Consider the following 14722-nt stretch of genomic DNA (forward strand, 5'->3'; position numbering starts at 1 on the left):
GGGGGTGATGAGGGTGTTGGTGGTGGTATTGGTGGTGGTGGTTGTGGTGATGGGTGGTGGTGATGGTGTTGATGGTGGGGTGGTGGTGTTGATGGTGGTGGTGGAGGTGGCGTTGATGGTGGTTGTGGTGGTGGTGGTGATGGTGGTTGTGGTGGTGGTGATGGTGGTGGTAGTATTGGTGGCGGTGATGATGGTGATGGTGGTGGTTGTGGTGATGGTGGTATTGGTGGTGATGTTGGTGGTGATGGTGGTGGTGGTGGTGATGGTGGTATTGGTGGTGATGTTGGTGGTGATGGTGTTGGTGGTGGTGGTGGTGGTGATGTTAATGGTGATGGTATTGGTGGTGGTTGTGGTGGTGATGGTATTGGTGTGTTGGATATGTGGTTGTGGTGGTTGGTTGGGTGTGATGGTGGTGGTGATGGTATTGGTGTGGGTGGTGATGGTGGTTGTGGTTTTATTGGTGATGGTGGTGGTGGTGGTGGTAGTATTGGTGGTGGTATTGGTAGTGATGGTAGGTAGTATTGGTAGTCATGGTAGTATTGGTGTTTGTGATGGTAGTATTGTTGGTGGTGATGGTGGTGTTGATGGTGGTTGTTGGGATGGTAGTATTGGAGGTTGTGGTAGTATTGGTGGTGTTGATGGTTGTGGATATGGTGGTGGTGATGGTGGTGGTTGTGGGAGTGGTATTGGTTGTGGTGGTGGTGGTGGTTTTGGTAATGGTGGTGGTGGTGGTGATGGTTGTGGGACTGGTATTGGTTGTGATGGTGGTATTGGTGGTGGTGGTGGTGGTGGTGATGATGGTGGTGATGGTATTGGTGGTGATGGTGGTGGTGGTGGTGATGTTGGTATTGGTGGTGTTTTTTTGGTGGTGTTGGTAGTGGTGATGGTGGTGGGAGTGGTGGTGTTGGTAAAGGAGGTGATGGTGGTGATGATGGTGGTGATGGTGGTGATGGTGGTATTGGTGGTAGTGGTGATGGAGGTGGTGGTGGTGGTATTGGTGGTGGTTTTGTTGGTGGTGGTGGTAGTGGTGATGGTGGTGGGACTGGTGGTGTTGGTAAAGGAGGTGATGGCGGTGATGATGGTGGTGGTGGTGTTGGTGGTGTTGGAAGTAGTGGTGGTGTTATTGGTGGTGGTGATGGTGGTGGTGGTAGTTGGTGTTGGTGGAAGTTGTGGTGGTGGTGATGGTCGTGGGAGTTGTGATGGTGGTGATGGTGGAAGTGGTGGTGGAAGTGGTGGTGGTATTGGTAGTGATGTAGTATCAGAAGTCATGGACTATTGGGGGTTGGGATGGTAGTATTGGTGGTGTTATGGTGATGGTGATGGTGGTGAGGGTGGTGGTGGTGGTATTGGTGGTGGTGATGGTGGTGGTTGGAGTGGTGGGGGTGATGGGGTGTTGGTGGTGGTATTGGTGGTGGTGGTGGTGGTGGTGGTGGTGGGGGTGGTGGAAGTGGTGGTGGTGGTGGTGGTGATGGTGGTGGTGGTGATGGTGGAAGTGGTGGTGGTGGTGGTGATGGTAGTGGGAGTGGTGATGGTGTTGGTGGTGGTATTGGTAGTGATGGTAGTATTGGAAGTCATGGTACTATTGGGGGTTGGGATGGTAGTATTGGTGGTGTTATGGTGATGGTGATGGTGGTGAGGGTGGTGGTGGTGGTATTGGTGGTGGTGATGGTGGTGGTGATGGTGATGGTGGAAGTGGTGGTGGTGGTGGTGGTGATGGTCGTGGGAGTGGTGATGGTGGTGGTATTGGTAGTGATGGTAGTATTGGAAGTCATGGTACTATTGGGGGTTGGGATGGTAGTATTGGTGGTGTTATGGTGATGGTGGTGGTGGTGGTATTGGTGGTGGTGATGGTGGTGGTTGGAGTGGTGGGGGTGATGGGGGTGTTGGTGGTGGTATTGGTGGTGGTGGTGGTGGGGGTGGTGGGGGTGATGGTGGTGGTGATGGTAGTGGTAGTGGTGACAGTGGTGAGGGTGGTGGTGGTGGTATTGGTGGTGGTGGTTGTGGTGATGGGTGGTGGTGATGGTGTTGATGGTGGGGTGGTGGTGTTGATGGTGGTGGTGGTGGTGGTTGTGGTGGTGGTGGTGGTGGTGGTGATGGTGGTTGTGGTGGTGGTGATTGTGGTGATAGTATTGGTGGTGGTAATGGTGGTGGTTGTGGTGATGGTGGTGGTGGTGATGGTCATGTTGGTATTGGCGATGATGCTGGTGGTGATGGTGGTGGTGATGATGTTAATGGTGATGTATTGGTGGTGGTTGTGGTGGTGATGGTATTGGTGTGTTGGAGATGTGGTTGTGTTGGTGGTTGGGTGTGATGGTGGTGGTGATGGTATTGGTGTGGGTGGTGATGGTGGTGGTTTTGGTAATGGTGGTGGTGGCGATGGTTGTGGGAGTGGTATTGGTTGTGATGGTGGTATTGGTGGTGGTGGTGGTGGTGATGATGGTGATGGTGATGGTTAGTATTGGTGGTTGTGATGGTTGTGTTGGTGGTTGTGGTAGTAATGGTGGTGGTGATGGTGGTGGTGATGGTGGTATTGGTGGTGATGGTGGTGGTGGTGGTGATGGGGTTGTTGGTAAAGGAGGTGATGGTGGTGATGGTGGTGGTGGTGGGGGTGTTGGTGGTTGTGGTGATGGAATTGGTGTTGGTAGTGATGTTGGTAGTGTTTGTGTTATTGGTGGTGGTGATGGTGGTGGTATTGGTGGTGGTGATGGTGGTGGTATTGGTGGTGGTGATGGTTATAGTGGTGGTGGTATTGGTGGTGGTGGTGGTGGTAGTGGTGATGGTGGTGGTGGTGATGTGGTGGTGGTGATGGAATTGGTGTTGGTGGTGGTGGTGATGGTTGTGGGAGTGGTGATGGTGGTGTTGTTGGTGGTGGTGATGGAGGTGGTGTTGTTGGTGGTGATGGTGGTGGTGTTGGTGGTGATGGTAATGGTGATGGTATTGGTGGTGGTTGTGGTGGTGATGGTATTGGTGTGTTGGAGATGTGGTTGTGATGGTGTTAGTGGTGGTGGTTGAGTGTGGTGGTGGTGGTGATGGTGGTGAAGCTGGTGATGGTGGTGGTGGTGATGGTGGTGATGATGGTGGTAGTGATGATAGTGGTGGTGGGGGTGGTGATGGTGGTGATGGTGGTGATGGGGATGGTGATGGGGTGTTGGTAAAGGAGGTGATGGTGGTGGTGGTGGGGGTGTTGGTGGTTGTGGTGATGGAATTGGTGTTGGTGGTGATGTTGGTAGTGTTTGTGTTATTGGTGGTGGTGATGGTGGTGGTATTGGTGGTGGTGATGGTGGTGGTGATAGTGGTGGTGGTATTGGTGGTGGTGGTGGTAGTGGTGATGGTGGTGGTGGTGATGTGGTGGTGGTGATGGAATTGGTGTTGGTGGTGATGGTGATGGTTGTGGGAGTGGTGATGGTGGTGGTGGTGTTGGTGGTGGTGATGGAGGTGGTGTTGGTGGTGGTGATGGTGGTGGTGTTGGTGGTGATGGTAATGGTGATGGTATTGGTGGTGGTTGTGGTGGTGATGGTATTGGTGTGTTGGAGATGTGGTTGTGATGGTGTTAGTGGTGGTGGTTGAGTGTGGTGGTGGTGGTGATGGTGGTGATGCTGGTGATGGGGATGGTGGTGGGGATGGTGGTGATGGGGGTGGTGATGGTGGTGGTGGTGGTGGTGATGGTAGTGGTGGGGATGGTGGTGATGGTGGTGGTTGGGATGGTGTTGGTGGTGATGGTGGTGGTGGGGATGGTTTGTGATGGTGCTGGTGGTGGGGATGGTGGTGATGGTGCTGGTGGTGGTGGTGGTGGGGATGGTGGTGATGGGGGTGGTGATGGTGGTGGTGGTGGTGATGGTAGTGGTGGGGATGGTGGTGATGGTGGTGGTTTGGATGGTGGTGGTGGTGATGGTGGTGGTGGGGATGGTGGTGATGGTGCTGGTGGTGGGGATGGTGGTGATGGTGCTGGTGGTGGTGGTGGTGGTGGTGGGAAAAGGCTATCAGCCGCGGGGCTGTGCTCTTTGTTCCTGTGTCAATATCTCTGTAAACTATCGACATGCATCATAATCGCAGGCCTTCTATCAAGTGCAGCGAGACTAAAGAACAATCTCCATTAGGTGACAGCGCCCCGGCAGCTTGATGAATGCCCCCTGACGAACGGGAAGGAATTGCGTAAAATAAAGAGGCATGTTCCAACAAGTCTTGTCAAAATGGTATTGATTTAATCATCTGCAGAAATACACATTCTTGGTTAGTGTAGCGTGCAGGCAGGCAGCACCGTGCAGGGGTAGAGGCAGAGGTAGATGTGGAGGCAGAGGCAGCAGTTGGGTAACGCTTCTTTCTAGTACACATGCACACACACACCCAGACACACACAGGCACACACAGACACACACAGACACAAAATCACACACACAAAATCACACACACACTCATGAAATACCCTTTCCAGTAGCAAGCATGAGACGAAGCTGAGACGATCTCCTTCATTGGTTTTGCAGGTGATGGAACACAGACTGAATAAGCTGCTCTCTCTCTCGCCTTCTAGCTTTATTTAGGAACGAACAACTCCCCTTCTAGCTTTATTTAGGGACTCTCAACCCCCCCCCCCCCCCCCAGTTATATTTAGGAATTAACAAATCCCCAGCTAGCTTTATTTAGGGGCTAACAAATCCGCCAATCTAGTTTAATATAGGGGCTAACAAATCCCCCCTTATAGTTGTTTTTAGGGGCTAACAAATCCCCCTTGTAGTTTTATAGAATGACTAGAATTGCATAAAATGAGTTAGAAAATTGCAAAATCTTCTTTCCACCCCGTGGCAAAATGTGTAGAATTGCGGGAAATTAATTCTAAATTAATTCAAGACAGGGGCTGCTAAAATGTTCCACTCAAAAGTTGGGGGAGACCCCCAAAAACATTCCTCTTAGGGGAACCAAAAGGCTAGGGTCGGCAATGCCAGAGGTTTGCAGAGGGAAAGTGTGAGCTGGCCATGGACACAGGACAATCTGGTAGTGTATATTTAACACCGAGACATTCAGAGTTAAACACTGGGACATTAAGAGTTAAACACTGGGACATTAAGAGTTAAACACTGGGACATTAAGAGTTAAACACTGGGACATTAAGAGTTAAACACTGAGACATTATTAAGTGTTAAACACTGGGACATTATTAAGAGTTAAACACTGGGACATTAAGAGTTAAACACTGAGACATTAAGAGTTAAACACTGAGACATTATTAAGAGTTAAACACTGAGACATTAAGAATCCACCTCCCTGGGACAAATGGATAGACTTAATCCACACACACAAACACGTGCATGGAAGCACACACTTACAAATGTGCACAAAGATACCCACACACAGACACACACTGTAATCACTGGCTTTACTACCGCCCTGTGATTTCACGACAACACAACACCCGTACAGTATGATCTGGCTCCATATAGTACTTGTACACCATAAACAATAAGAAATGGAACCCTTTTCCCTATATAGTGCACTACTGAGCCACATGGACCCTGAAAAATGCTAGGTGCATTTCACAAACCAAAAAGCATCTGATTCAACTGAAAAGGGGACAAAATACTTTTTCTGTTCTAAGGAGTTTGGACACAATCCTATAAACGATAGAAGCTAAGAAAATATAATCAAAGGCAAGATGAATAACTCCTCTCACAGGTACTGCATTTTGTCTGTTGAAACTAATAATACAGGCTATATATTGTTTGAAATACACTGGTTTGATCACTGTATAAATATAATATATTGTTTGAAATACACTGGTTTGATCACAGTATAATTATAATATATTGTTTGAAGGATACTGGTTTGATCACAGCAGGAATAGAATGTTTTGTTTGAAGGATACTGGTTTGATCACAGCAGGAATAGAATGTTTTGTTTGAAGGATACTGGTTTGATCACAGCAGGAATAGAATGTTTTGTTTGAAGGATACTGGTTTGATCACAGCAGGAATAGAATGTTTTGTTTGAAGGATACTGGTTTGATCACAGCAGAAAGATAATGTTTTGTTTGAAGGATACTGGTTTGATCACAGCAGGAATAGAATGTTTTGTTTGAAGGATACTGGTTTGATCACAGCAGAAATAGAATGTTTTGTTTGAAGGATACTGGTTTGATCACAGCAGAAATAGAATGTTTTGTTTGAAGGATACTGGTTTGATCACAGCAGGAATAGAATGTTTTGTTTGAAGGATACTGGTTTGATCACAGCAGAAATAGAATGTTTTGTTTGAAGGATACTGGTTTGATCACAGCAGAAATAGAATGTTTTGTTTGAAGGATACTGGTTTGATCACAGCAGGAATAGAATGTTTTGTTTGAAGGATACTGGTTTGATCACAGCAGAAATAGAATGTTTTGTTTGAAGGATACTGGTTTGATCACAGCAGAAATAGAATGTTTTGTTTGAAGGATACTGGTTTGATCACAGCAGGAATATAATGTTTTGTTTGAAGGATACTGGTTTGATCACAGCAGGAATATAATGTTTTGTTTGAAGGATACTGGTTTGATCACAGCAGGAATAGAATGTTTTGTTTGAAGGATACTGGTTTGATCACAGCAGAAATATAATGTTTTGTTTGAAGGATACTGGTTTGATCACAACAGGAATAGAATGTTTTGTTTGAAGGATACTGGTTTGATCACAGCAGGAATAGAATGTTTTGTTTGAAGGATACTGGTTTGATCACAGCAGGAATAGAATGTTTTGTTTGAAGGATACTGGTTTGATCACAGCAGGAATAGAATGTTTTGTTTGAAGGATACTGGTTTGATCACAGCAGAAAGAGAATGTTTTGTTTGAAGGATACTGGTTTGATCACAGAAAAATGTAAGGTTTTGTTTGAAGGATAGATCACAGTAGAAATATATTGTTTCATAGCAGCAGCAGCAGTAGCAGTGTCACCAGCAGCAGAACAATATTAGTGGCTGTATCTTCCCCAATCGTAATAGTAATCATTTAGAAGGTTAAAGGGGGTATTATTATCACTGCACAGCCCATCTGAGCAGTGATGAGGTGAGCACAAATAATAACTGTCCCCAACAGAGAGAGAGAGAGAGAGAGAGAGAGAGAGAGATGGAGGGAGAGGGGGCTGGAAGGAGGGGTTATGAGTGTGTGTGTGTGTGTGTGTGTGTGTGTGTGTGTGTGTGTGTGTGTGTGTGTGTGTGTGTGTGTGTGTGTGTGTGTGTGTGTGTGTGTGTGTGTGTGTGTGTGTGTGTGTGTGTGTAAGGCCAAACCGCTGGGTTGGGGGGACAATCCCCTGTGTGACCTGACCTTGACACGTCTGAGTGAAATGGTGGCGGAGTGCTAATACCTCATCATATTGAGTTTGACTTTGAGCTCACTGTTGTGAGCATCATAAAACAAAGGATAACAGGCCAGACAAACTGCCAGAAACCACCGGTCAATTCAAATGCTATCAAATGCTTTGGTTGGTACAGGTTTACTGTTGTGAAAATGAAAAGAATATTTTTTTATATGTATTTTTTACCTTTTTGTAAATGAGAAAAGAATTTAGACCTATGTTTCTGTAAATAATTAATATTTATGCACCATTCCATGGTCTATACCAGTCTCTCTCTCAGTGTAAAACATACAATACATTATCAAATAGGAAATAACTCATCTTTTTACCTGGCTTACAGGGCACCAACTTTAGAGCATTGATCAAACCAAGTGGGGCGAGTGGGGAGGAGACAGACAGACCTGGTAAGAACAGACCTTTATATATTACCTTATGTTTCAAAGTAAGGACAAAGAAAATGAAGATGGCTGTCCTGTCACTGACAGCCCAGATGAAGCAGACAGAGCTGAGTGAACCGTTTTGCTTCGTTCAATTTGGCCCTCGTCTACCGTTACATGCAGTGAAAGACATTGTTTATCGGTTGTTGTTGTGTTAGTGTTAGAACTGTTATCAGTCCGTTGTTAATTTGATTAAATATATACTCAGTTTGCCTTTCATTTTGAACGTCTAAGTGAAATGTCTGAGAATAATTTGTGCTTTCAAAAGGTGGCAAGAAATAAATGCCAAGACAAATAAAAATAAATAAAAAACCTACTTAATAAATTCACCGCATCATCTAACATATTTGCTGCTTGGTTAGCCAAATAGAGGTTGTTTTGTCCACAATTTTCTGTGTCAAATCTGTCAAGTGTTCATGTCGTTTTGGTTTCAGGTCACAGAGCAAGGTAGACATCCTGATTCTGGGCATGACAGGTATAGTTCCAGGCCAATTTGAGCCCGATCTGACAAGGCTAATATTCTTCTCAAATGGTTATTAGATGGAAGTATCTGGTAGGGTTTCCATTCCTCTTACAGCAGCCATCTTAATATTTATGTCGATAATGAAGATGCGTGTGATATTAACTACTCTTTGTAATTAATAGCAATGTCAGTGACATAGTATTAATAGCACCGTGTGTTGGCATCAATTTTGTGTAAATTGCCGCTTTGACAAGCCGCTTTAATTAAACATATCGCACAAGCATTAAAGGACCGTGGTCAGTAGCCATTTTGAGAGACTATCAAATAATGTTGCCATCTGGTACTTTTAGCATGTCTTCTCCCCACTAATTAGAAGTAATACTACAGAGGTTAAAGGCCCTTTAGCTCAGACACAATGATCACTACCACCAAACCACCACACTGTCTTTATACTGGAATAACCCACAGGTCGATGATCACTACCACCCAACCACCACACTGTCTTTATACTGGAATAACCCACAGGTCAATGATCACTACCACCGAACCTGTCTTTATACTGGAATAACCCACAGGTCGATGATCACTACCACCCAACCACCACACTGTCTTTATACTGGAATAACCCACAGGTCGATGATCACTACCACCCAACCACCACACTGTCTTTATACTGGAATAACCCACAGGTCGATGATCACTACCACCCAACCACCACACTGTCTTTATACTGGAATAACCCACAGGTCGATGATCACTACCACCCAACCACCACACTGTCTTTATACTGGAATAACCCACAGGTCGATGATCCATACCACCAAACCACCACACTGTCTTTATACTGGAATAACCCACAGGTCGATGATCACTACCACCCAACCACCACACTGTCTTTATACTGGAATAAACCAAAGGTCGATGATCACTACCACCCAACCACCACACTGTCTTTATACTGGAATAACCCACAGGTCGATGATCACTACCACCCAACCACCACACTGTCTTTATACTGGAATAACCCACAGGTCGATGATCACTACCACCAAACCACCACACTGTCTTTATACTGGAATAACCCACAGGTCGATGATCACTACCACCCAACCACCACACTGTCTTTATACTGGAATAAACCACAGGTCAATGATCACTACCACCCAACCACCACACTGTCTTTATACTGGAATAACCCACAGGTCGATGATCGCTACCACCCAACCACCACACTGTCTTTATACTGGAATAACCCACAGGTCGATGATCGCTACCACCCAACCACCACACTGTCTTTATACTGGAATAACCCACAGGTCGATGATCCCTACCACCAAACCACACTGTCTTTATACTGGAATAACCCACAGGTCGATGATCACTACCACCCAACCACCACACTGTCTTTATACTGGAATAACCCACAGGTCGATGATCACTACCACCCAACCACCACACTGTCTTTATACTGGAATAACCCACAAGTACTGTAGTTAAGAGGATCACCAGCATTCAACCACCACACTGTCTTTAAACTGGAATAACCCATAGGTCGTTATCACTATCTTACATGTTACAAATTAGTCGTCCCTACTACCTGAAATATAGAACCACAGAGAACATTAAAGAACCATAGAGATCAGTAGAAAACATTATATAACCATACAGAACCATAGAGATAAGTAGAGAACATTATATAACCATACAGAACCATAGAGATCAGTAGAGAACATTATATAACCATACAGAACCATAGAGATAAGTAGAGAACATTATATAACCATACAGAACCATAGAGATCAGTAGAGAACATTATATAACCATACAGAACCATAGAGATCAGTAGAGAACATTATAGAACCATACATAACCATAGTGATCAGTAGAGAACATTATAGAACCATACAGAACCATAGCGATCCGGCGCCGACAAAGATGGCCGCCTCGCTTCGCGTTCTGAGGAAACTATGCAGTATTTTGCGTTTTATGTGTTATTTCTTACATTGTTACCCCAGGTAATTTTAGGTTTTACTACATACAGTCGGGAGGAACTATTGGATATAAGAGCAACGTCAACTCACCAACATTACGACCAGAAATACGACTTTCCCGAAGCGGATCCTCTGTTTGGCCCACCACCCAGGACAATGGATCGGATCCCAGCAGGCGACCAAAAACAACCACGTCATAGAAGAAGGGGCAGACGGAGCGGTCTTCTAGTCAGGCTCCATAGACGGGCACATCGCGCACCGCTCCCGAGCATACTACTCACCAATGTCCAGTCTCTTGACAACAAGGTAGACGAAATCTGAGCAAGGGTAGCATTCCAGAGAGACACCCGAGACTGTAACGTTCTTTGTTTCACGGAAACATGGCTCACTCGAGACACTCTATCTGAGTCGGTACATCCACCTGGTTTCTTCACGCAATGCGCCGACAGAAACAAGCATCTCTCTGGTAAGAAGAAGGGTGGGGGTGTATGCCTTATGATTAACGAGACGTGGTGTGATCATAACAACATACAGGAACTCAAGTCATTTTGTTCACCTGACTTAGAATTCCTCACTATCAAATGCCGACCGCATTATCTACCAAGAGAATTCTCTTCGATCATAATCACAGTCGTGTATATCCCCCCCCCCCCAAGCAGACACATCGACGGCCCTGAAAGAACTTCATTGGACTCTATGTAAACTGGAAACCATATATCCTGAGGCTGCATTTATTGTAGCCGGGGATATTAACAAGGCTAATCTGAAAACAAGGCTCCCCAAATTCTATCAGCATATCGGTTGTGCTACCAGGGCTGGCAAAACCCTAGACCACTGTTATTCTAACTTCCGCGACGCATATAAGGCCCTCCCCCGCCATCCCTTTGGAAAAGCTGACCATGACTCCATTTTGTTGCTCCCAGCCTATAGACAGAAGCTAAAACAGGAAGCTCCCGCCCTCAGGTCTATTCAACGCTGGTCCGACCAATCGGATTCCACGCTTCAAGATTGCTTCGATCACGTGGACTGGGATATGTTCCACATTGCTGCGAACAACAACATTGACGAATACGCTGACTCGGTGTGCGAGTTCATTAACAAGTGCATCGGTGATGTCGTACCAACAGCGTCTATTAAAACATTCCCCAACCAGAAACCGTGGATTGATGGCAGCATTCGCGCAAAACTGAACGCGCGAACCACTGCTTTTAATCAGGGCAAAGTGACCGGAAACATGACCGAATACAAACAGTGTAGCTATTCCCTCCGCAAGGCAATCAAACAAGCTAAGCATCAGTACAGAGACAAAGTGGAGTCGCAATTCAACGGCTCAGACACGAGAGGTATGTGGCAGGGTCTACAGTCAATCACGGATTACAAAAGAAAAACCAGCCCCGTCGCGGATCACGATGCCTTTCTCCCAGACAGACTAAACAACTTTTTTGCTCGCTTTGAGGACAATACAGTGCCACTAACACGGCCCGCTACCAAAACCTGCGGGCTGTCTTTCACTGCAGCCAACGTGAGTAAAACATTTAAACGTGTTAACCCTCGCAAGGCTGCAGGCCCAGACGGCATCCCCGGCCGCATCCTCAGAGCATGCGCAGACCAGCTGGCTGGTGTGTTTACAGACATATTCAATCAATCCTTATCCCAGTCTGCTGTCCCCACATGCTTCAAGAGGGCCACCATTGTTCCTGTTCCCAAGAAAGCTAAGGTAACTGAGCTAAATGACTACCGCTCTGTAGCACTCACTTCCGTCATCATGAAGTGCTTTAAGAGACTAGCCAAGGACCATATCACCTCCACCCTACCTGACACCCTAGACCCACTCCAATTTGCTTACCGACCCAATAGGTCCACAGACAACGCAATCGCCATCACACTGCACACTGCCCTAACCCATCTGGACAAGAGTAATACCTATGTAAGAATGCTGTTCATCGATTACAGCTCAGCATTTAACACCATAGTACCCTCCAAACTCGTCATTAAGCTTGAGACCCTGGGTCTCGACCCCGCCCTGTGCAACTGGGTCCTGGACTTCCTGACGGGCCGCCCCCAGGTGGTGAGGGTAGGTAACAACATCTCCACCCCGCTGATCCTCAACACTGGGTCCCCACAAGGGTGCGTTCTCAGCCCTCTCCTGTACTCCCTGTTCACCCACGACTGCGTGGCCATGCACGCATCCAACTCAATCATCAAGTTTGCAGACGACACTACAGTGGTAGGCTTGATTACCAACAACGACGAGACGGCCCACAGGGAGGAGGTGAAGGCCCTCGGAGTGTGGTGTCAGGAAAATAACCTCGCACTCAGTGTCAACAAAACAAAAGAGATGATCGTGGACTTCAGGAAACAGCAGAGGGAGCAGCCCCTATCTACATTGACGGGACAGTAGTGGAGAGGGTGGAGAGTTTTAAGTTCCTCAGGGTACACATCACAGACAAACTGAAATGGTCCACCCACACAGACAGCGTGGTGAAGAAGGAGCAACAGCGCAACAGCGCCTCTTCAACCTCAGGAGGCTGAAGAAATTCGGCTTGTCACCAAAAACACTCAAACTTTTACAGATGCACAATCGAGAGCATCCTGTCGGGCTGTATCATCGCCTGGTACGGCAGCTGCTCCGCCCATAACTGGAAGGCTCTCCAGAGGGTAGTGAGGACTGCACAACGCATCACCGGGTGCAAACGAAATGCCCTCCAGGACACCTACACCACCCGATGTCACAGGAAGGCCAAAAAGATCATCAAGGACAACAACCACCCGAGCCCCTGCCTGTTCACCCCGCTACCATCCAGAAGGCGAGGTCAGTACAGGTGCATCAAAGCTGGAACCAAGAGACTGAAAAACAGCTTCTATCTCAAGGCCATCAGACTGTTAAACAGCCATCACTAACATTGAGTGGCTGCTGCCAACATACTGACTCAACTCAAGCCACTTTAATAATGGGAAAATTGATGTAATCAATTTATCACTTGCCACTTTATATTATTTATATTAGATAATGTTTACATAACCTACATTATTCATCTCATATGTATATACTCTACGCCATACCATCTACTGCATCTTGCCATCTTGATGTAATTAGATGTATCACTAGCCACTTTAAACAATGCCACTTTATATAATGTTTTCATAACCTACATTACTCATCTCATATGTATATACTGTACTCTATACCATCTACTGTATCTTGCCATCCTGATGTAATGTATCACTAGCCACCTTAAACAATGCTACTTTATATAATGTTTTCATACCCTACAATACTCATCTCATATGTATATACTGTACTCCATACCATCTATTACATCTTGCCTATGCCGTTCGGCCATCACTCATTTATATATTTTTATGTACATATTCGTATTCATTCCTTTACACTTGTGTGTACAAGGTAGTTGTTGTGGAATTGTTAGATTACTTGTTAGATATTACTGCATGGTCGGAACTAGAAGCACAAGCATTTCGCTACACTTGCATTAACACCTGCTAACCATGTGTATGTGACAAATAAATTTGATTTGATTTGATAGAGAACACTATATAACCATACAGAACAATAGAGATCAGTAGAGAACGCTATATAACCATACAGAACCATAGAGATCAGTAGAGAACATTATATAGCCATACAGAACAATAGAGATCAGCAGAGAACATTATAGAACCATACAGAACCATAGAGATCAGTAGAGAACACTATATAACCATACAGAACTATAGAGATCAGTAGAGAACATTATATAACCATACAGAACCATAGAGATCAGTAGAGAACATTATAGAACCATACAGAGCAATAGAGATCAGTACTGAACATTATAGAATGATACAGAACAATAGAGAACAGGAGGGAATATTTATAGAACCATACAGAACCATAGAGATCAGTAGAGAACATTATAAAACCATAGAGATCAGTAGAGAACATTACAAAACAATAAAGAACCATAGAGATCAGTAGAGGATATTATTGAACCGTAGAGATCAGTAGAGGATATTATAGAACCGTAGAGATCAGTAGAGAACATTCTAAAATCATAGAGATCAGCAGAGAACATTATAGAACCATACAGAATCATAGAGATCAGGAGATAACATTATAGAACCATAGATATCAGTAGAGAACATTATATAACCATACAGAACAATGGGGATCAGCAGAGAACCTTATATAATTGTAGAGATAAGTAGAGAACAATATATAATCATACAGAACCATAGAGAATATTGTAGAACCATATAGAACAATCTAGATCCGTAGAGAAAATTTTAGAACTATACAGAACATAGAGATCAGTAGAGAACCTTATATAATTGTAGAGATAAGTAGAGAACAATATATAATCATACAGAACCATAGAGAATATTGTAGAACCATATAGAACAATCTAGATCCGTAGAGAAAATTTTATAACTATACAGAACATAGAGATCAGTAGAGAACATTATAGAACCATACAGAATCGTAGAGGTCAGTAGAGAACATTATAGAACCA

The sequence above is a fragment of the Salmo salar genome, chromosome 18 (assembly GCF_965601325.2).
Source record: "Salmo salar chromosome 18, fSalSal1, whole genome shotgun sequence".
Classification (NCBI taxonomy): domain Eukaryota; kingdom Metazoa; phylum Chordata; class Actinopteri; order Salmoniformes; family Salmonidae; genus Salmo; species Salmo salar.